The sequence below is a fragment of the Leptonychotes weddellii genome, chromosome 9, assembly GCF_054177405.1.
Source record: "Leptonychotes weddellii isolate Sample4059 chromosome 9, ASM5417740v2, whole genome shotgun sequence".
Classification (NCBI taxonomy): Eukaryota; Metazoa; Chordata; class Mammalia; order Carnivora; family Phocidae; genus Leptonychotes; species Leptonychotes weddellii.
The window spans coordinates 123252422-123275184 of NC_138377.1; the positions used below are offsets into that span (position 1 = coordinate 123252422).

At 53.3% G+C, this 22763-nt stretch overlaps 1 protein-coding gene across 1 annotated transcript in view; it reads right to left on the reverse strand.

The window, feature by feature from the left end:
- HOMER2 (homer scaffold protein 2) overlaps positions 1–22763 on the reverse strand; it is a 72388-nt gene that overhangs the window by 49237 nt on the left and 388 nt on the right. The gene's annotated exons all lie outside the window — the stretch shown is intronic.

The following is a 22763-nucleotide window of genomic DNA, read 5'->3' on the forward strand; positions in this document are numbered from 1 at the left end:
TCCCCCCTTGGGTTCGATTAATCTACCAGAGCGGCTCACAGAACTCAGAGAAACACTGTACTTACTAGATCCCCAGTTTATTATGAAAAGGACGTAACTCAGGAACAGCCGATGGAAGAGATGCACAGGGCGAGGAATGGGGACGGGGTGTGGAGCTTCCACGCCCTCTGAGTACGTCACTCTCCCCAAATCTCCACATGTTCACCGACCCAGAAGCTCTCCGAACTGTCCTTTTGGAGTTTTATGGAGGCTTCATTATGTAGGCATAATGGATTAAATCGTTGGCTACTGGCAACTGGTTCAAACTCCAGCCCTTCTCCCTTCCATGGTGGAGATTGGGACTGAAAGTTCCAACCCTCTAATCACAGAGCTGGCATCCCAGGCAACCAGCCCCCTTTCTCTGGTGCCTTCCAAAAGCCACCTCGTTAACATAACAAAAGACACCTTTCTGGTTCTCAGGAAATTCCAAAGGTTTTAAGAGCTCTGTGCCAAGAATGGGATGAAGACCAAATACATATGGATTATAAAATACAGTATCCCAGCAGCCATCTCCAGCCCGTCCATCCCAGGCCGATACCCCCACTACGCGCCCTGTAACTCCACTTCCGAGCGCTTCGCACCGCTGGACCACGGGTTCCTCACTGCCCCTCCAGACAACTCTCTTCCCTCCCCCGAAAACTCCCCAGCTTTCAATCACTTGTCATCAGACCGTCATCCACTACCCCTAGCTGCTGCCATCAACCAGCAACCCCCGTGTCACTCCCCCTCATTTCTCGATGATTTTAGCTCCTGGGCCACGGTCCCTCCCTCCTACACGACTCCTGTCTTGATTCTCAATCATTTCAATACACAACAGGGATGATCCTCCCCCCACCCCCAGGTGCTCAGCCTTCTCTCCTCTCTCCCCTCAGCCCTCCAACCCTCTGTCATAACCTGTCATTGATTTGTAACTCCAACCTATCCGTAATCTTCATGTCATGCGTCCCCCTCTGCAACTGACCCCCCCATACTTCCAATCACCTCTACCTGCCTGTTTCCCACAGCACTTACCACCTTCCGGCATGCCACGGAGGGGGAGCACAATTTGCCACCCCAAAATATAACACTTTGGCATACCGATTATCTTGAATTAAAGTTACTTCAGAAACAGCAGCTGCAAGAACGATAATCTGACTCTCCTCTGTCCCCCTGAAAGCAGGAGGTAAATAAATCATCCCATGAGAAGGTATCCTTCCTGGACCAGGAGGGCAGAAGGCATCCTTATCATCAGAGACAGGAAATTCAAGGCTGAGAAAGTTGTATAACCAAACCCTGGCTTGGTTGAGCATACCAAGCCCAAACCTGTCTCTCCACTTCTGCACAAGTTTATTGTTTCTTTGTCTAAAAGTGAAAAAGCTGCCTGCTTCGGTCACTTCCTTGAGCCTCCTATCTTTGGGGCTCCTGTACGGAAGAGGATTAACTCTCGTTCATCTGTTCTGTGTACATTTAATTATTAGACCAGCCAAAGAACCAAAAAGGGAAGAAAGGAAAAGTTCTCCTCCCCTACACTTTACTTATCTGTTATATTTTAATTTGTTGTGTGTGTCATTTGAATATAAGCATCATGAAGGCAGGGATTCCTGTCCGTCTGGTTACTGATATCCCCAATACCTGAACGGCTCCGGGTGCAAATACAGACGCTAAGCAAATACTTGCTGAATGAATGAGTGAATTATAATCAACATCCGTCTTCCCTGCTGTACCACAAGCTCTACAAGGACGGGGCCAAATCTGTCTTAGTCATCCCGGGAGGTACTCAGTAAATGTGGCTTAAGTGAGTGAGTGGGGGAGCAGAGGTAGGGTATAAGACATGCACCACTGGGCTGACTCTGCTGCGGGCAAGGTAACCTCCACCTGGAATTCACCTCCCCCCCCCAATCCCCCCCACCCCACCCCCGCTGGCTGCCACCTGGGCACAGCACAGGCATATGACTCTGATAAGCCCAAGCACACACCACCAGAAGCCCTTGGACACAGACACACAGGGGCTCCTGCTTCTGCCGTGCAAACATGTGATCCTACGGATGAGCGGAGACTGATGTTACCTGTCACCAACCACTTGAAAATTTTCATTCCAAAAGCACGACCTAGAAGACCCTCAACCATGAACTTCTTCCAGCAAAAAACACGCAACAAGGTCCCATCCAGGTTTCTGATCATCATTCCAGCCTGTGACTTCCTCTTCAAGCTGCGCTCATCACTCACCAGGCTAATTTAACCATTAGGGGGTAAGAGATTTGCTCCAGGGAAAGGGACATCAAAATAAACCAAACAATTTTTATAAGATGCATGGAGAGCACCAAATTTCACTACTTCAGACTCGGTCTGACCCCTTACCTAGGATGAAAGGGCTTGAAACCCTCCACTTCTATGGAGATAAAATGCGGCTTGATTTGCAAAGCACTCCTGAAAACCACATCACTAAGGTGCCTGCCCCTTTTCCACTTAGGTTCCTAATGGGCAAGTCCCGTTACAGGCAGGAGAGCCCCCACCACAACAATGCAGCCAGAACACTTGATGGGAAGAGAAGGGAAGGGGAGGGGACGGGAGGGGAGGGGAGGGAAAAAAGAAAAAGAGCTCGCATGCATCTTCGAGGCAAACAACGCAAGCAACCCCCTAAAGTACGAACCACTGAAAAATATGAGGGATGCTGAGTCATTGCCAAGAAGAGGGTGAGCAACCTGGGCTTTGGAGAGCTCACAGCCCTGCTCCCGTCAAGATTAATACTGCTATCACTGATCAGATGTAGACCCAAACTAACAGCTTTACTTATCGGAGATTTAGATTTCTATTGCGTGATCTGAATAATGTCCCAGTAGATGTGATCGCAATGTGCAGTTCAACGAGACTGAAGAATTAAGTCATCCCGAGAACCTCTACTGAAACCTGAGAGAGAGACAGAAGGATGAGGAAGGAAAGACAACAGAACGGCTCGGGAGATTCTGGGCGGAAGAAATCTGTGGACCGCCCAGACAGATGTGTGAACAGCCGTGCACACATCAGAGCAAATCCCTGCTTTGAACCCCTCCCTTTTAAAGGTGGACTGACAGAACTTCCCTGAGGCATGTCTTTCTCAGCGACAGTTTAGATCACAAGTTGTACTTTTGAAACAAACGTCGTTTTTCTCATGGGACTGTAGAAGTCTTGCAGAGTGTGAACCTCGGGTGATGGCCGCCAGCCCCTCTGTGTCCTGGAGGCGTCACCCTACCCAAGTAACTCTCCCTCTCTGAACGCCCGTTTCCTCATCCGTAAATCATAAAGTTCCAATGAAATGAAACATATCAGTAATCGATACACAGTAGTTCTCTTTCCCCTGGCTCAACTCACATTTCTACAGAAACACAGGAAGACAGCATAATGACCGTCTGGCATGACCCCATGTCTGTCCAGCACCTGCATGCTGCGGCCTCGGGGATGAGGATCCTGTGTAATCACAGAATGGGCAGGCGGGCAGGTGGCTGGGAAACGATCGGCCTGGTCTGAGATACCACCAGGGCTCCTGGCGGGAGGGTTTCCTGCCAGAAGACAAAAGAGCCTTCCCTCCCCTACACACATTCTCCAGAAATTTCTACCAAGTACATACAGAAATCAGTGGAAATACTACAGTGTTGCGAGGATACGGACTTGGCCTGAGGCCACTGTCACCACTCGTGGGCAGTCACGTGGCAGTGAGGGGACAAATAAGACCAACTCCGAGTTTGCGGGGCTAACGCAAACAAGTGATGGATGCGGCCTCCCGGAGGAAGGCCTGCATTCTAGCACATCCCACCTTCCTCCTCTTTCATGACATTTCCAGGGTTGCGCCAATTTCACAAATGCTTGTCTGAAGCCGCATCGATTTTCCTGAGGATAACCTCCTCGGGCACCCACCCAAGCTCTCCCCTTGAGGAAGAGGCCTCCAGAGGCCACAGTGTGACCAGACTTGGGTGATACCCCGCTCTCAGTCTACTCTACTTAATTATTTAAGGAATGAGACATTGTTTCCTTTGTGGGCAACATTTTCAGAATATTTAAAATTCATGGGAGAAGCCAAGGAGTGGCTTTTTTTAGCTCCCTCCCTTAAAGCAAGTGATACGGCTTTCAATCAGACTGTGGGATTCCAATTCCAGTCTTCCAGAATATTCCAACCTTGGTGAGGCGTGCCTGCTTTTAGAAAAAAGATTGAGAGAAAACAAAACATTAAAAAAAAAAAAAAAAGAGGAAGTTCTGACAGAGCCAAACTCGATTAATCATCACTTTTGTTTCATGGGAGTCACTTTAAATTTAGCGGATCTGATTCTGTTGGTGCCAAAGTTAGGTAGAAGCCCAACCATCCCTCGAACGCACTGGGTGCGGGGGCATCCGGGGGCCCCCCTAAGAGAGAAAGTTGTGCTCAACCCCGGCCCAGGAGCCTCACCCAACTCCACAGGGTGGAAGGGAACCAGGGCCACAGACCACATAGTGGGCGACGGAGGGCCCATGAGGCGGGCTCACTACCCTGAATGAGACGTCGGGAGGAGCTAAGGCCATGACATGAGGAACCTACTTCCACCATCACAGAGGAATCAACTGAGGCCCCCAGACAGGCCTTACTTATCGGAGGGCCCACTCCCCAAGTCGGTATTTAGTCCTGGGTCTCCAGAAAGGCAGGCAGGTTTCCCAGGGCCCCTGTAGCCCAGAGCTTCGCCCCTGAGCACCCGCGGGGGACCTCGCCTCAGAGACACTCTCCCTGAGGACCGAGAAAGCCCGGCAACACCCCAAGTTGGTTACTCCTCAGAACAAGAACATCAGGACAAAGTCCTGCTGGCATCACAGGCCCCCCGGTTCTGTCACCTGCCCTGTGCACACCCCACCTGTGACAGGTGCTCGCAGGTTCCCTCAGACGCTCACAGAGTCAAACCCAGGCTCCTTGTGCCTCCTTCTCCCTCAGGTTCTAGCAGTTGAGTCCACATAGAGCGAGCCCCCCAACACCAAATGACAGCTGGTCACCTGCATGGAACCCACTCTCCTCTCCCCCACCCGCACCTCCTGACCCCCACTCTCCCTCTCCAGCTAAATGCACCCCCAGGTCTTAACAGCAGTTCTCATCTCATTTGGGTCAGAGACTCCTTTGAAACCCTGATAAAAACTATGGGTATCTTGAGACGCCTGGGTGGCTCAGTGGGTTAAGCGTCTGCCTTCGGCTCAGGTCATGATCCCGGGGTCCTGGGATCGAGCCCCGCGTCGGTCTCCCTGCTCAGCGGGAAGTCTCCCTCTCTCTCTGCCTGCCACTCCTCCTGCTTATGCTCACTCTCTCTGACAAATAAATAAACTTTAAAGCCAAAAAACAAAAAACTATGGGTATCTCCCCAGAAAAGCACATGCATAGGATGCACCACGCAGTTTGGGGGAGCGGTGTTCACAGACCCCTGAACTGCAAAGAGAAACCACTCTTTAAGACACCCTCCTTCAAACCACCCTCACAGAGTTGGGGGGGAGGTGCCTGACTGGCTCAGTCGGCGCAGCCTGTGACTCTCGAGCTCAGGGTTGTGAGTTCGAGCCGCACGTTGGAGGTAGAGATTAATTAAATATTACAAAAACAAAAACAAGACCAGGAAAAAGGCCACCCTCACAGAACGTGTCCAGACCCCTCCCGCTCTGCTGCCCTCCTCCAGACAGCCTTCCACACATCTAAATTTGGATGAACTCTGGGCCAGAATCAAATGTTCTAGCTGCACAGGGAAGCAGACCCATCATCTCCTTCATTACAGCTATTACATGCTTCGACGAAGGTCTTCGACCTTTCCGTTGGCGTTTGGGACGGACACATAGCCAGGGCTGACTCACACGGAGCTCACCTTCAACTAGGAGGCCCCGAGTCTCTCACACGCTCGGGAAGAGCTGCTCCATCACCACACCCCAAGACATGAACACTTCCCACCCCTTCTTGGGAGAGCCGAGAGACCACACCTTCCTGGTCTTCGGCTCTGCTCAGGCTCCAGGCTCTTCCCTGGCTGTCCACTCCTCCAGGGTCTCGCTGACACCTGTCCTGGGATCTGCAGACACCAGCAGCCCAGCCGGGGTGTTCCCTTCATCTTCACGCCTTCCCGAAACCAGGCCAGTCCCTGAGGACTGCACACAGCTCTGCTCCTCTCCCCTCACATGCAGGCAGAACACAGGGGAGACAGACGATGGTGTCCTCGTGGCCCCAGCAGGTGGCTCTCACCACGCCCACGGAGGCGAGGCCATCCCAGCTGTCTGCCTTCCGCCCGTGCTCACCAGCCTCCAAGGCATCTCCTGCCACACCGATCAGGGGCTTCAGTTCTGGGCCCAGGCTCGCTCTCTACCTACCTCCTGTCACGGTCACCAAGCACCTGGATACCCCCCAATGCATGGACTCCGCTCCTTGTCCTCTGCTGCAATGCCTTCTTCCCTGCACCCCTTCAGTGGTGCTCTCCCACAGCCATGCGCGAGACCCCTCGTCTCCAGGAAAGCACCCCTCAGAATGTGACTTTCGGGTCCCTGGCTTCCTGCCCACATGGCCCATCCTTCTAGCCCGCTTGCTGATGTATTTCCCACCTCACAGACACCTCCAATCCACTAACCTCCTCGCTCTCCACCAGCTACCTCCTGGCTTCCCTCTCGTCCTCCGTGGCCCCTACGCAGCCCATGGGTCCATCACTGCTGCCGATCTCTTGTGAATACCCGACCTCCCCAGCCTGGCGAAACTCCAGCCGGGTGCACCCTGCCATCCTTCCCCCCCACCCCCAGGCCCACACCCAAGCCACTGGGCAACATCACAAAACTGGGTGGACAAGTTTCACTCTAAATTCACGTTCTCTGACCTCAAACCGTCACTCTGCAGTGGCCCACAGGCTTGGGGTTCCCTAGCAGGCTTGCCACCCACTCCCAGACAACCCACACCTTCTTCTGCTCAAAATTCCCACACCCTGCCCTCCACCCTGGCTCTCAGCTTGTGACCCTGCCCCATACTTCTTGGAGAAAACAGGAGCCACGACCAGATCTCATGCACCTTCCACCACACCCAGACCTGCCTGTATCTGCCCCTCCTGGGGCCTCCCTCGCACGACAGGGTGCCTCCCTGCCCCCTCCAAGGGACAGCCCTTCCCCTGGTGCTGAACCCCACCTCTGTCATCCCCTGTGGGTCTTGGCTCCTCCGTCATCCACCTTTTCTCGGCAGCTTCCCCGTCTGCATCCATGGGCGCCGGGGTCTTCCTATCTTAAGCACATCTTCCCTTCGCCAGCCGCTCCTCGTGTTCTCGTCCTACTCTCCGCTCCCTCTCTGCTTCCCAGCCTCCCCTCATTGTCAACCACGTGGCCCGTGGCCCCACCTCACCACTGACCCAGCTCACGGGAGGGCCACCGGGGGGTGCCACCGCCACCTGGTCGGAGGCCACTCCTCAGCAGTGCAACACGGCTACCCAGGCCCTCCTCCCGAGACGCTTCTCCGGTGCCATCAGCCGAGCTCCTCCTTCCTCCCTGCCACTCCGCCCCCCTCTTCTTGGCTGGCTCCTCGTCCTGTACCGCCGTGGACGACCCCCAGCCCTCTCCTCCTCTGCCCCCCGTCTCTCCATCCTGACCTTGCCCTATCTCCAGTCCGACTTCTGCTGAGCCCCACACGCATAGACTTAACTGCCTTCTCCCTGCTCCACTCACCACCTCAAGCTTGACATGTGGATTCTTGACCTTGACGCCCCAGCCCCGCTCCTGACCTGCTCCGCCCCCAGGCTTCCCCACATCTACTGGGTGCTTACGCCAGAGACCAAAGCAGTGCTCCAATCCCCCCCCCCCCCGCCCCTTAGCCCACATCTAGTCCCCGTGAAGTCCTGGCAAACCCATCTCCGGCCCCATGGAATCCGCCCACTCCGCGACCTTCTTAGCCTCGGACAGCACCTCGGACGGTCGCCCGGACCCAGGCACCTTGCCCCTGCTCCAGTTCTTGTCCCCTTTCTCTCCAGCTCCACAGACAGAGCACAGGGGTCATCTTCCTAAAACTTGAGGAGGAGTGTGTCACATCCCTGGTGAGACCCTTCAATCCTACTGATCTCAGTTTCTCACACACTCCAGGCAGTTCCTTCCCACTCTTGGCCGTACAGCTGCTCCTCCCTCCATCTGGAATGTTCCGTTCCCATTCTTCACACGAGGCAGCGGCTTCACCGTCTCTGAGCCGCGTGTTCTGAAGTCCGCCTCAGCCCTTGCTTTGTTCCCTCAGGGCACGGAGCCCAACCCGCAGGTCATTCCGTTTGTGACTCCATTTACAGCCAGGTGTAGGGGGGAGACAAGCGGAATCTGTCTCCTTCACTAAAATGTAAATTCCGTGGGAAGAGGGGCCGTGTCTGACTTACTCATTATTGATTACACGTTGAAACCATGGTATTTCGGATATACTAGCTTCAAACACATTAAAACTTATTTCACCTGTTTCTTTTTGCCTTTTTAATGTGGACATGAGAACATGAAAAATTCCACACGTGGCGTTGACAGTTCCATTGGGCTGGCTGGTCTGGTCGGCAAGGATCGGGGAGAGGCGGATGATGATAGGTTGACACAACACTGCATTAGAATGAAATGTCTGACGTGATCGGCAACACACAGGGGCATGGGCCACATGCTCAGGGTACCCAGAAGACAGGCCGCTCAGGCTAGGTTACAGCACGCTTGAAATGCCAAACGAATGAGGCTGAAGCCACAGATCATTGCTACTGAGCCAGATGCCTGCAAGTAGCTTCTGTCTACTGTCCGACACGTGTGCACACGTGAAGACCAACACCGAGAAGACAGAGGATGTGTTTCAACACGGTCGGGGAGCAAGTATCCTAACGCCCATGCCAACCCTAGCAGCTTCCCAGGCCACTGTGAAGGAACACACAGTCTAGATATTCTTGTCTGCACACGACTCAATGTCCCCCATCCCCTCCCCTCCCCTTCTTAAAGAATTAGGCTCATCTAGGGAGGGCTTTGTTGTGACTTGGTCTCTCTGGCCAGCTTGACTCTGGGCCGCCGACGGGCTGCTGCCACGCTGCCTCCTCTGCCCTCAGGTCAGGGCAGAAACGTTCATCCCTCCAAGAGATTATCTGCTCCCATGGAGCAAGGAAACCCACTTCTCACAGAGGTTAATAAACGTACAGATCTCATTACTCAAAGAGGTCATGCTGGCAGGAATTTTAATGCATTTTTGAGAAAGCGTCTGAAAGAATTATTAAAACAGAACCATGACTGGCCCCTCGGAGGAGTGAGGGCAGAACGGGGACTGATGGGGATGGAGCAGGCTCCCCTCCTCCTCCCGCACGGCATCCCCCAGCTGTGGATGGCACAGCACTCGGGGTCCAGTCCACCCCATCTCTGTATGCCCACCGTCGGGGTCTGGGACCACTTGCCTCTGCTCCCGCTCCCAGGTCCCTTGGCATGCTGCTGAGCTTTCTAGCTCTGGCGACTGGCACCTCCACAAACTCCTGCTCTTGGACCTCCAACTGGGCCCTCGAGGTTACTCGCCAGTGCGTAACTCCCTGCTAACTCCCTGCCCCAACCTCCACCACCAGATGCACCAAACCATTCATTTCTTCCTGACCTACCCCCGGTCCTCAGATCAGTTCTTCAGCTCACGCTGAGAAGGAAGAGCCAGCCCAGCCAGCTCCTCATTCCCCTTCCCCCACAGCCTCAGAACACCTCCATTCTGGCACCTTGCCTGGCCTCGGAAGACGACCCTCTGGGCACCCTGGAGGCCCATTCCTCCCCGGAGGCTTTGGCCTCTCACTTTCTCTAGTATCATCAGTCTCCTTCTTTTCTTTGCCCTCAGCTCCCAACATGCTCAATTTATGAGACAAGGTCAACCCTCCTTCCGCCCTGACTCACCCGCCAGCTCACCTTCATCTTTAGCGAGACTGTCTACTCCTCACCACATACCCACTCCCTGACAGGCCTTAAATGGGTTGGAGCTTTACACTGGGCTAGAGCTCCCCTTAAAATCCATCCATGCCCTAACATCCGCCCCACACTGCGGTATTTGGGGTGCACCTTGGGTCCCCACCTTTCTCCAAGCTTTCTGAGGCCTTGGCCCCAAGAGCAGCCACCCGCTCTGCCTCCTCTCCTTTGGCTCCCATGACATCTCTCACCTCTGCTTTTCTCAGACTCTTCTGGCCTCTGTCTCATCCACTGGCTTCTTCTCAACCCCTCAACTGTCACCCCTACCCAGAGCTGCACTGTCACCTTCCTGACCTGTCCTCTCCTTGGGAGACCGAATCCAGAGGTGATGGCTCTGAGATCCATACCTCTGGCTCTATTCTGACTGCGGAGTGCCAGAGCCGAATTTCCACTTACAGAGGCCACCCCATGGAAGATCCACCACAGAAGGAAATTCATCAGATCCACCCAAAACTAAGCTCTCCTAACTGCGCCCCCCAAAAAAACTGCACCTCCCCTTATGATCCCAACCTCAGCCAGTGGTACCAGCCACACAGTCGAGAAACATCTGAAGTGGTTGGCAACCCAGCCTCTTCCTTTCCCTCATCCCAGCAAGAGCTGTGGGTCCACTGGCCACATGTCTTGCACAGCGGATGTGGCCCGGGAAGTACATCTGAAGAACATGGGTTTTGCTCCCTGACTCAGGCTGGGTTCCCAAACTCTGCCCCTTCCTGCGGGAACCTGCGCAGATCACCGAGTCTCTCCAGGCCAGTTTCCCCAACCACAAAAGTGGGGGCTGTGAGAGTTAAGTGAGATGCTGAACAGACACAGTAACCCCAATCTGCTAATGTCTCGTGAATTGATGGCTTCATCTGTGTCCCAATTTAGTGACATTATAGGACAGACTCGCCAGCCCTCCCAGCGGGGTAGGAGGCTCCAGTGAGGTGCTGGACATGTATCATCTGTTTTCTTGTAGTTCCAGTATTCCCGGAGGCTGCCTCGGCCCCCTCACTGAACAGGGCGAGATTTACACCATATACACCTCTGCCATGTCTTCTGTCTCCCCTCTGCCCCGGCACGGTCCGCTAACTCTCCACGCTGCCCTCCCCCCACAACTGCCTCTGGAAGAACTTTCTTGCTCCCAGTATTACTCTCGTCTTCAAGCCCAAAAATGTTCTCTCCCGGCCTGCAGACTGAAGTCCAAACTCCCGGGTAGACAGCACGCATCCGCCTCCCACCCTGTCTTTTCCTGCTCCCCGAGCTCACCGCCTGCTGCTGCCCCAGCCAGGCCTCACTCTTCGGTCCCAGGACCGCCTGCTCCCCACCCTGCAGCCTCACCTCGGGGGGGCTCCCTGCACCCACAGGACTCAGTCCCAGCACCGTGGTGCAGAGGCCTACACATTCCCGACCTTCTGCGCTCCTGAGCCGACCGTGCACCTCCCTCACCTCCCTGCCCACTACTCACAGCTAAGGCACATCAAAATGTGCGTTTCCTTGGGGCGCCTGGGTGGCTCAGTCATTACGCATCTGCCTTCGGCTCAGGTCATGCTCCCACGGTCCTGGGATCGAGCCCCACATCGGGCTCCCTGCTCCGCGGGAAGCCTGCTTCTCCCTCTCCCACTCCCCCTGCTTGTGTTCCCTCTCTTGCTGTCTGTCAAAAAATAAATAAAATCTCTAAAAAAAAAATGTGCGTTTCCTCGACTCCTCACAACAACCCTATGACATCAGCACTATTATTGTTCCCATTTCACAGATGAGGACATTGAAGTTCAGAGGAGGTCAGTGTTTTGCTCCAGGTCGCGCAGCCAGGTGGACGGGAAGCCAGGACTAAGTCCGGGGTCTCTGTGCTCAAGCTCCATACTTCACTTCCCGTGGGCCTGGGCTCTGTGTCTAAATGTCTCCCTCCCACCCCGCCCAAACTCCTCATCTGCCTGGGAAACTCCTACGCATCCTTCAAGACCCGGTTTGAAGGTCACCTCCTTCAAGAAGCCTTCTCACACCTCTTACAGAAGAAAGCACTTTAGCCTTGTTCCTATTTCAACAACAGGGTCTGTCCCACTGCCCTCATGACCTGCTCACCATCCTTCTCCCTCAGGAGGGCAGGGACCCTGTTCTACAGCCTCTGTCCTCCTGGTGCCTGGCCCAGAGATGGCGCTCAACAGCCAGGTGGTGGTCATTGGTCAGAGGCTCGAGAAAGGTACAGGAGCTGAGGAAGAGATGAGGGGTGATGAGAAAGGAGTTCGGACCCCTAGGAGCGGGTGAGGGCCATGAAATGCAAGGCCCTGAAATCTACTGGTACCCAGTCCATAAGGCCCCTGGCCCCATATTCCCCGGGGCTGATCCATGAGATAATGTCTGTTTGGAGTCCACCTTCCCCACTGGACTGTAAGCCTCAGGGGGCCACAGACACAGATGGTCTCTTGAAATTTTTTTTAATATTTTATTTATTTATTGGACAGAGAGAGACACAGCGAGAACAGGTACACAAGCAGGGGGAGTGGGAGAGGGAGAAGCAGGCTTCCCGCCGAGCAGGGAGCCCGATGCGGGGCTCGATCCCAGGACCCCAGGATCATGACCTGAGCTGAAGGCAGACGCTTAACGACTAAGCCACCCAGGTGCCCCGGTCTCTTGAATTTCTTGAATGAGTGAATGAATATATGAATAATCAAATGAAAGGTTCTCTGACCAGCACCATAAATCCTTAGTCTGATGCCCAGAACGGGGAGAAACCTCTCATTTTGTCATCCACACTTACGCCTCCCCATGAAAATCACTGGTCGGCAGACGTGGGCGGGCTCTCCTGACCTTCCCCATCCACCGGCCAGTGACCGCCCTGCACCCAGACCACCGGAGAGGCTTCGTGCTATGAGCAAGGCTGCAGAGGGCAAACTTCATGTTGTCAGGGCCGCCCGATGACAGGGAGCCAACTCTGGCACTCCTCGGGACTGGGAGCAAGGAGCTAAGGACCGAGGTGGGGGTGGGGGGATGCCCAAGAGGATCCAAGATGAGGGAAGGGACATCCCTGACCACATATTCCAAAAGGTTCCTCAGGGCTCACCGGCCAAACTCCACCCAACGCAGAAACAATGGCGATAACAATGACAAGGATGATAAACCTGGCCACCATGTACTGAGTACTTATGTGCGGGGCACGGTGCTAAATGCTTTATACACACCTCCCCTTGCTCAGTCACCTCGTTGTGCGTTTAACAGATGAAGAAAGTGATGTCAGAGAGAGAAAATGACTGGTTCAAGCACACACAGCCGCGGGGCTGGGTTTGTACTTTACTTAACCATCCTCCTGGCCCCTCTGACGAGTGGCCCTCCGTGACCAGGACAGGAGCCACTGGGTGAGACGGACAGTTTTCTCTTCAGTCACTAGGAGGCGTCAGAGAGTTCTTCCTCAAACCGCAGAAGCTGAGATCAGCCTCGAAGCCAGCTCTATGGGAGCTCCTCTTCCAGCCCTTTGGAGCCTCCCAGAACAGGCTCCATTCCTCTTCCCCATGAGGACCTTCCCAGTCCCCTCCTTCCCCAGGGCAGCAGAAGTCAAAGCAATTCTCCTTCCCTCCATGTACTCGAACAACTGCATTAAAAGCTTTCCCAATTAAAGATCCCAGAAGGAGTCCTGTGCCCAGACAGCAGGGTCTGTGATATTCCTCACTAATTGGGTCCCTGTGGATACCCCCGACCCAATAATCCACAGACGAGAGTACCCCCTAGAGCCAGGGGACAAAGAACCTCAGCCGTCCTAACTTGTGACCTCCCCAGGGCAAGGCAGAAAGAAAGGGGCTTGCCGGAGCCCCTTCCTCAGCTGGGAGCTGGCTTCGATTCGGCTGGGAGACACCTTTTTACCGGGAGTTTCTTAATGCACACCTCTCAGGCTAACCACCTTGGCTGGTAGCAATGCCATGGTCCCCAAGTCCCCAGAGCAATAATAACAGGACTATCAACCGGACTTGTGAATAAAAATGGGTTTTTTTCCCTTAAATCTCTCTAGTCGTTGACAAATGTCTAAATGCGTTCCCCATAAGCATATTTTTATTCTAACAAGCTAATTTGAAATATAATTTAAATAAATTCTCCCCGAACGATACCATATGACGAATAGCGCCCGGCGGCAGAACTGCTGGAAACTCCGTGTCGGTTTAGCGGAGGCTCCCAACCTGCCACTTCCCACGCGAGCGAGCACACCCCGCTCAGAAATGGGCCCAGGATGCCGGTGCTCACCTCCAAACCCAGAAACGCTGCACCGTATCTAGAAATGCAGACACACTGGGGAAACAAAGTCTAACTCTCAAGATCTAGAAGAGCAGGACTTGGCGCCTGAGATCTCTAATATTCTGAAAAATGCTTTTTCTCTATTGTAAATCTGTTTTTGGACTGCTGTTCACGTTTGTTTGTTTTTTTTTTAATATTGTTAAAAAAATTATCGAAGCCTAATTGACATACAGTGTCATAGGAGTTTCGTGTTCACTGCTTTTCTGAGAAAGGTGGAGTAAAGTTTTTCTTTTCCAGTGCTTCCTATCCCCACTCCATGGAACCAAAGGGAAGAAGTCTTTTTCCAAAGGTTTTAGATGCCTATGCTGGCTAGGGTGACACATCACAGGATTCATCCAGGTTTTGTCTGTGTGTGTGTGTGTGTTTTAATTGCCTGACAACGAAAGCAGGGAATATAATGTCCTTCCCATAGGTATGTCCCTGCCAACCCCACTGCCAAGGGAATTCTCTGAAGGAGGGGCTGTGGTACCCAGCAGTCAAAGGGCTTTGAAGCAGAAGAGGCGCTCAGGAGTGGGCACGGCCTCTTTCTGCTTGCAGAGAACCTTCTCATCCAGGTCTGAAAGAAGAATCACTCTGCCCTGATATTTCCAAACAAGCAGAAACAATTTGAGCAGCTGGGTCCCAGTCCACCAACCACCCTTAGCAACAACGATGAATCCTTGATGTTCTTACCAAGATTCACTAAGGAGCAGTGACTCACCCAAAATTACACAGTCGCCGCAAATTACCCAATGTTAATTGTGATGCTGCTTTCTCTACCGTTTCTTTCCCCTGGTAATTCATTTAGAGCAACCGATTGCTTTAAAGAATTGTCAAAATGTCTTTTTTTTTTTTTTTTTCAAAAAATCCTGCCTTGTTCTAGAGAGCATTCAAACAAGTTTACAAAGATGTATAAAATGTAGCAAAACGACAACTTAGAAGTAGGTGTGGATTTAAAGGCTGACGTATATTTAGAGTTACTGGCATGAAAAGATGTCCACTCAAGGTATTTTAAGTCGCAAAACTTATGTTACAAAACAGATGTAGGATGTGATTCCATTTTGTTAAAAATACATTTGTTCCAGGTAGACCTACATCTAGACACAGAGATGCAGATACACGGGAAGAAGTCTGCAAAGACAGACATCTGATTGCTGACGGAGGTCATCCCTGAGACGTGGGATGACAAGTAATTTTCACTTCCTTCTTTATGCTATTATGTTTTAGTATGAACAGGTAGCATTTTTATAATTAGAAAAAAGCAAAGCTATTTTCATTTTGTTAAAAAGAAAAAAAAAGAAGTGGTAGATGAGCAAGAGTGAAGGCAAACAAGGGCAGGCACGTAAGATGGAGCAAGGAATAAAGGTGATGGATGAGGTCTGAAAATTTGCTTCGCGTGACCACACATTTAACTCTAAGTTCCCCAGAAGCCACTACAGAAAAGAAAGTTAATGATTTACACAAATCACAACGTCCGCCTGACAAAAACAAACCACCTGCTCAGCTCTGAGTCCTCCTTCAAGGGACTGTGTGGGAGCAGTCAATGTGCCCTTGACTCGATCGTCAAACCCTCAAGGGTAAGGGGTTTCAGGGCTGTTTCCAACAAGAATGATGGCATCTCCCCAAAGTAAAAGTCAACCCAAAGAGTATTCACTCATTTCTATTCATTCATTCATTCATTCATTCATGCCATACATACCTATTACTGCCCCTCCCCACATTCCAAACACTGTTTTTTTCCAACTCTGGCGCAGAAGGTGAACACTAAGGGCTGCCTACATAATGAGGGTGATCCTTAATGCTAACACCCTCCTGGCGTTCTCTATAGCATACTGGGGCATCTGTCCTACGTGCCCCAAATAGGCTGGCACTGTCTCTGACCCCCTTTGGATGACAACATTTTGTTTGAACTCACACACAAAGCTGGTACTTCTCTATGTGGCTTATCTCCGCTTTGAAAATACAAACTCCATAAGGGCAGGAATGACCTAGTAGGTGTGCTCATCCCGCACCCCCAAAAGACCCTCCAAATGCCTTACAGATGAACAGACAGAACAAACCTTAGGAAGTGAAGTTTCAAAAACCCAGGACAGGACCAAGAAAGACAAGTTCCCTCAATGTACCTGAGAGACAACATCTGTTTTAGTCAACACGAACCCCAGAGCAAAGCCCATACCTTGCAGGAGGAATGGAAACTTCGAGGGGAAGGAATGAACAGCACCAGAAAGCTATCCAGTATAGATTACCGAACGAAGGCCCAAGGTGTCAGATAACCACGATCGTGCCCGCCGCACACTGCAACATAATCTTTGGCTGGACAAAATAAATGAGTGTAAACTGAAGCCAAACAGAACCACAGCAGATCTTGTTTGTAAACACTGGCAAAATCGGCTAAAAGTCACAACAGCAGGCAAGCCGGCTTCTCTGTTACCTTTTGCGGGCGGGTAAAAAGATAATTTATAACCCCAATGCTCGGATGACAGCTGACAGCCCGAAAATTAACCCAAGTCATAATAAAAGCTAAATGGCTCGCTTTAGCATTAAAAGAAAATTGCATCCAAATGTGACTTCTTTCTCTCTTGGCCCTTGCATCCCTCAATTAAGCAAGCTATATAAAAGGTAATCCAAAAATTATCACAACTTCTAGGTCAGCATCCAAGCAAGGCCACCCACCACAGTCAAGCACTGACTCAATCAAAAAATCCTGGGGGCCTACTAAGTGCCGGTCACTGTGACAGGTGTTGAGAGACGCCGGTGAAAAAGCTAAGGCTCTAACCTTGGGGGATGCTACTGGTGAAGACAGATTATAAATAGCTAAACAAAGCCCAGATGACGGCCGGTGTGCCGTGGTGAGCACGTGCAGACAGAAAGGCGTGGCTATGTTAGCAAGCGATGGCGGTGCTCAGGAAAGACTCTGCAGGTGACCCTGATGTCGGAATTGGGAGCATGAGAAGGACGAAGGTATCTGCAGAGTATCTGCAAGAGCACCCCAAGCACAGGGAAGAGCAAGTTCAAAGATCCCCAGGCAGAGCAAGAACAGAAATGAGGCTCGCGTTAGCAGAAGGCAGTGAGGGATGGCCAGAGTGACAGGGAAGCTGGGGATGAGGCACAGGCCAGCCCCCTGTGGCTGAAGGGTGTTCAAGGAAGAGGGTGACGTGATCTGATCTGCGATTTTAAAAGCCAGTCACCTGGGCTCCTGTGTGGAGAACGGACTGGAGATACCCAGGGCGGAAGCTGGGGGACCTGTTAGGACGTTGGTCCAGGAAGGAGGCAGCGGTGGCCAGGCCCAGAGTGGGAGCTATGATCGTGAGGACAGGTGGACACCAGATAATATTCTGGAGGTGGAACCATGAGACCCACTGATAGCGTGGATGTGGAGGGCGAGGGAGAGGAGAAGCAAGGACCACTCTTGGCAAGTGGGTGGACGGTGGGGCCACGGACTGGGATGGCTAAGACGAAGGAAGGAGAGAGCTGGAAGGGCTATCAAGAGCTCCATTCAGGGACTAGAGTTGGAAGCCCCCAGGAGGGCTGTGTTGGAAATAAAAACATGGGAGTCACCAGCAGGGGTGGGGTCGGGGGGTGGAATAACATTATAGGAAGAGAGTGTTGAGGGCACAAAGGAAGCCGGTCCAGTCCCTACGTAGCCCCATCATCCAGAGGTCAGAGGAGCAAGAGTGGGGAGACTGAAGAGGAACCATCAGGAAGGGGAGCAGAAAACCAGGGGAGTGTGGTGGCCAGAAGTTGGAGGGCGGTGGGAGCATGGGGGGTGAGGGAGTTGTTCCAGGGAGGAGAGTGTGGCCACTGGTGAGGAACACGGCCAAGGGGCTAACACAAGGACAGAGATCTGGCAGCACTCTGGTTACCAGGGACCCCGCAGTTGGGGTGGGTCTGCAGAGCGTGGAGGGTAAGGAATGGTAGGAGAAGAAAGCCAATGGAGAGAGTGGGTTTGGGACATATCTTCTGAGATGTTTTCAGGTGAAGGGGAGCAAAGAAGCAAGACAGAGAAGATGACAGAAGCGAAAGCTACACTCTCCAATATGGCAGCCACTGCCCACATGTGGCTATTTCAATTTCAATTAAATTAAAAATTCAGGTCCTCGGTCACACTAGACACATGCAGCTGGGGGCAGCTGTCCTGGGCCACGCAGACACAGCACATTCCCATCAGTATGAAAAGGTCTACTGGACAGCACTGAACCAAAGCCTGCGTGTATACGGATAAGATAGACCCTGGAGGGAGGTGGCCTGACGAGGCGAGAGGGGACGGGATGGACAGTCCTGGGTGGGGGACCAGAGAAGGGCCTGGCCAGCCGCTGAGACAGGTGGCAAGGAAGCCACCAGGGCAGCCGCCCGCAGGACTGCAGGCGGCAGGGACATGAGGCTTTCCTTGGTCTGCAGCTCCTGGCTTCACTTGTCAGTGAAGATGTGTGCGGGGAAAGGAGACAGGACTGAGGAGAGAAGGTAGGAAACAGAGGCCTCGGACAGAGAAAACACAAACTTACTGGGGAAACCACACGCTTAAATGCAAAACACTTCACAGAAGAGAAGCAGAAACAGTAAATGTCTGAAAGAGGAAAAGCATCTTAAGTGAGGAAGAAGTAAACTCAGATTTTCTTTTCCCCATAATTCTTGGCCACATCTGCACAGTCGAGCCGTAGCAGGGCCATAGGACCACAGGGAGGTTCTCTACTGACTGCCCTTTTGTCCCCCCCACCCCCACCCCATCCTACTCAACTCTCGGAAAGGATGACATTGGTTCTATTTTCGGTGAAAATGGCTCCCTCCACCCTCCTCTGTCTGAACTGCTTATCCAGCCTTAGCTCCATCTCAATTTACAGCCATGGTTTGCAGGCTCACATACATTACAGAAGAAGTGGATAGATCGAAACTGACGGAAGTAGGCAGGAGTTACAAACCAGCCCTCACCTGCAAGAAGTGAGTTAAGACATGTACTGAATGATGTTCAAAGTCCAGGAAAGCCATGTTCCACTTCAACACGATCCCCAAGATACTCCTCCCTGTTGCTCCACAAACAAAAATTACCTCCTGACATTTTCTTTAAGCTTTCATGAGTAAACATTTTCATTTCCACAGAACTATTTGATCTCAACCAGAGTTTCAATATTTGTTTCTGATCACGCAAGTGTGTTGAGTTGGTTTTGTGCGTGCTGCCTGAGGGGGAGAGGGACAGAGAGAGTTAAAATTACCAGATCCCTTTTATCTTCCATCTTGAGACCTACATTTGCCAACTCCTTTTCCCCACTGTACATCTTTTTTTTTTTTTAAGTATGAAATCTGAGAACCTCAAAGATTCCCGCTGCACAAAGAGCAGCCCTTTCATAGTCTACCAAGAGATCACTGGAAATGTTACAGAAAACCTGCTTCCCCACCAGTGCCCCTCTGGCATAATCACCCCCAGTTTCTCCATGTGTGGAATCTGGATTGGCACCGATGTCTTGAGCAAATCTCTTGGCCCCTTTCTCTCCCCTCTGTCTTGTTCATGGAGTTCTGGAGCCCTCCCACTTCCCTTCATTGAAATTCCTCTCCTCCTGCCTCTGGTTCCTCCCAACACCTTGCAGACCCCACAGATAACGTTCACTGGGTAAGAGGACTCCAGAAACTTACCTGGAGTGAGGTGCCATAGAGCCGCTGACCGGTGGGAGCTGATCAGGCCACCAGGACAGTCTCGCCCCTTTCCACTCCTCCCCAACCCCATACAGAAAAGCACCATCTCTAAACCCAGCCAGCAGAAGTCTTAGGGTCATAAGAAGGACTGTTTGAAGGGCGCTAAGCACAACAGCAGGGGACACAGAGATTCAGGAACTCTGGTTCGCTGACCCACACCCCCACACCCCCGTGGTCGCTGTCAGGCTGTGGCTTCCCCTCTGCGGATGCACGAAATGTCCTTCTACAAACACTCATCAGCTGCCCAACCTGCGGACAGTCACCGAACCACTTAAGGCATCAGTTTCCTCATCTGTAAAATGGGCATAATAACTGTTCCCGGAATAAGGAGGACGCACCTCACCATGTGCTCCCGGGTGAGCAGATGTAAGGAGTTAATCGTGTTAGCACAGCGGCTCACTGACTCACAGCGCCTACTGCTCACAGAGACGCCAAGGAGAAATCAATCCTGCTTTTTAAATTACTTTATACACTCACAAGCATTAGTCACTTGGACAGAGTATTTCAACTTTTCCCCCGAGCATCTTACTCCGTTGTATCCAAGACTGGAGCCTCACCCCGGCTCCTTCCAGACTTCATCACCCTCATCCGTCTCAAAGCAGTCAAAGTCCACTATTCCTACCTCGGGGCGGGGGGCGGGGGGGGGGTCACGATTATTTCGTCTGTTCCCTTTACAGGAAAACTTCTATTTCCATTCTGCTGGTGATAAACCCAGTCGTGGAGGACGACAAACTGCTTCTCACACTCACAAACACAGGCCCGGGAGTTGATCGCGCCCGGGACCGCCGTCCCCGCGGCTGCCGCGCGCCCGGCCCGGCTCGGAGGCGGAGGGCCACGGCGCGGGGCCGAAAGTCCGCGCCCAGGCCGGGCTGGCCCTGCCGGGGAGCGGGGGAGAGCGGGGCGGGCGCCGGCGCGGAGGGCGCGGGCTCGGCGGCCCCCGGGGCTGGCAGACGCCGGCCGCGCGCTCGCCCCCGGCCCCCGGTGCGGGGAGAGGGAGCGAGGGGCCGAGGGCGCCGGCCCCCCGGGGGGCTCCGAGCCAGGGACGCGTCGCGGCCCCTCCGGCGGGCGCCGGCTCACTCACCCCATCTCCGGCGCTGCTCCGGCGGCCGCTCCGACGGGCCCTCTGGCGCTCGCTCCCCGCGCGCTCCGCAGCCGCTCCCCGCGCGGCACATGCGGCGGCCCGTGCGCGCCCGGCTCAGCCCCGGCGCCGCTCCATTCCGCGGGGCTGCGCGGCTGCCGCTGCTGCTGGTGGTGTGGCCGCCGCCGCCGCCAGGCGCGGGCGGGCGGGGGCTGGGCCGACGGGGGCTGGGCCGACGGGGGCTGGGCGGCCGCGCTCCGGCCCCGCCCCGCCCCGCTCCCCGCGCCGGCTCCTTACGTAACCTCGGGGCCCCCGGCCGCGGCGCCCGGCCAAGGGCTGGGGGCGCGGCCGCGCGCTCGCCGCCGGCCTTCCGCGCGGCCCCCTTCGCGCGGCGGGCGGCGTGGCTCCGCACCGCCCCCCCAGACCGCCGGGGGGCTTGGCGCAGTGCCTCCGGGCGAGCATCCCGCCTGCTGGCCCGAGAGTCGCGCTCGCAGCTGGAGGGACTTTGGGGCCACCCTACGATTGCGGAGGAGGGAACTGAGGCCCCCGCGGGGGAAGTGAGTTGCCCAAGGTCACATTTTCAGCCCGGAGCTCAGGTCTCCAGACTCTGAGATGGGCACGGTCATGCCCCTCCTTGAAGCCCACCTTCATTTCTTGTCCATTGCCGGGCTTGGTGGCTCAGGGTAGCCGCCGCCATGAAATTCCGGGAAGCCAAGGTGGCAGGAAGGATCCTGCACCTGCAGCAGGTGTTCTGGGCTCTTCCCGGGGTAAAGATGGGGCTGGGCTCCCAATTAGCGTAATAGCTTTTAAGGAGGCTTAATTAAGCTTGCTTTTATTCTTAGAGCAAGGGAAACTGAGATGGCAAAAAGAGGAACTTAAAGAAGAGCAGTCCCTGAATCCCCTGTCCACACATCATGTTCTGATTCCCTACCAAAGGCTGGCACTAAGACTAAGCTAACCTTCTGCCCCTGAGGGCCTCCCACCAGATCATCTTCTGCTGAGAACACACTGCCCACATAAACCTGCCATTTCAGGACAGTTAAAAAAAAAAAAAAAAGTAAAGGAACAAGCGTATGAAGTAGGGCCACCATCTCAAACCTACCCTCATCTCTTCTGGGACCACAAGTTTACCGGCTAACCACCAAGGTCTTCTCAGGGGGCACCCATCCCCTGTACTTCACACTGTGGTCAGTAATTTTCTCAGTTACAAATCTGATCATGTCACTCTTCTTAAAATCCTTCAGTGGCTTCCTTCTCACTGTCCTTAGGATAAAGACCAAGATACTAAACATGCCTCAAGCCCCTACCCCATGGCGCCTCCACTGCCCTCTCCAGCTTTTTCTTTCTCCTTCTCCTCTTCCTGCCCTTAGCTAACTGACCATCCCCCTTTCAGCCCCAGGACCCTTGCACATGCTACTCTCTCCCTCTGGGAAGATTTTCTCCTCTCCTGTCTGTGTCACCCCTAGTCAATTCCTACTCATTCTTCATATCTCAGTTAAACTGTCACTTCCTTGTGGAACCTTTATTAATGCCCTAGACAAACTGTGAACTCCCATACTCCCATATTGCACTTATTATTTGCAGTATAAATTTGTGAAATTACTAGTTTAATATCTGTCTCCCAGGCACATTTGGAAACTCTGTGAAGCCATGTCTTTCTGTTCATCATTGTATCTCCAGTGCCTAAAGCTGTGCCTGAAAGTCCTCCATAAATACCTGTTGAATGAATGAATTAGCATAGGCCAGGCCACACACACACAAAATTCGCCAGGGTCTGTAAGCACAAGTGAGTCTGTTCAGAGCCAGGACTGGTATTTGGTCCTGG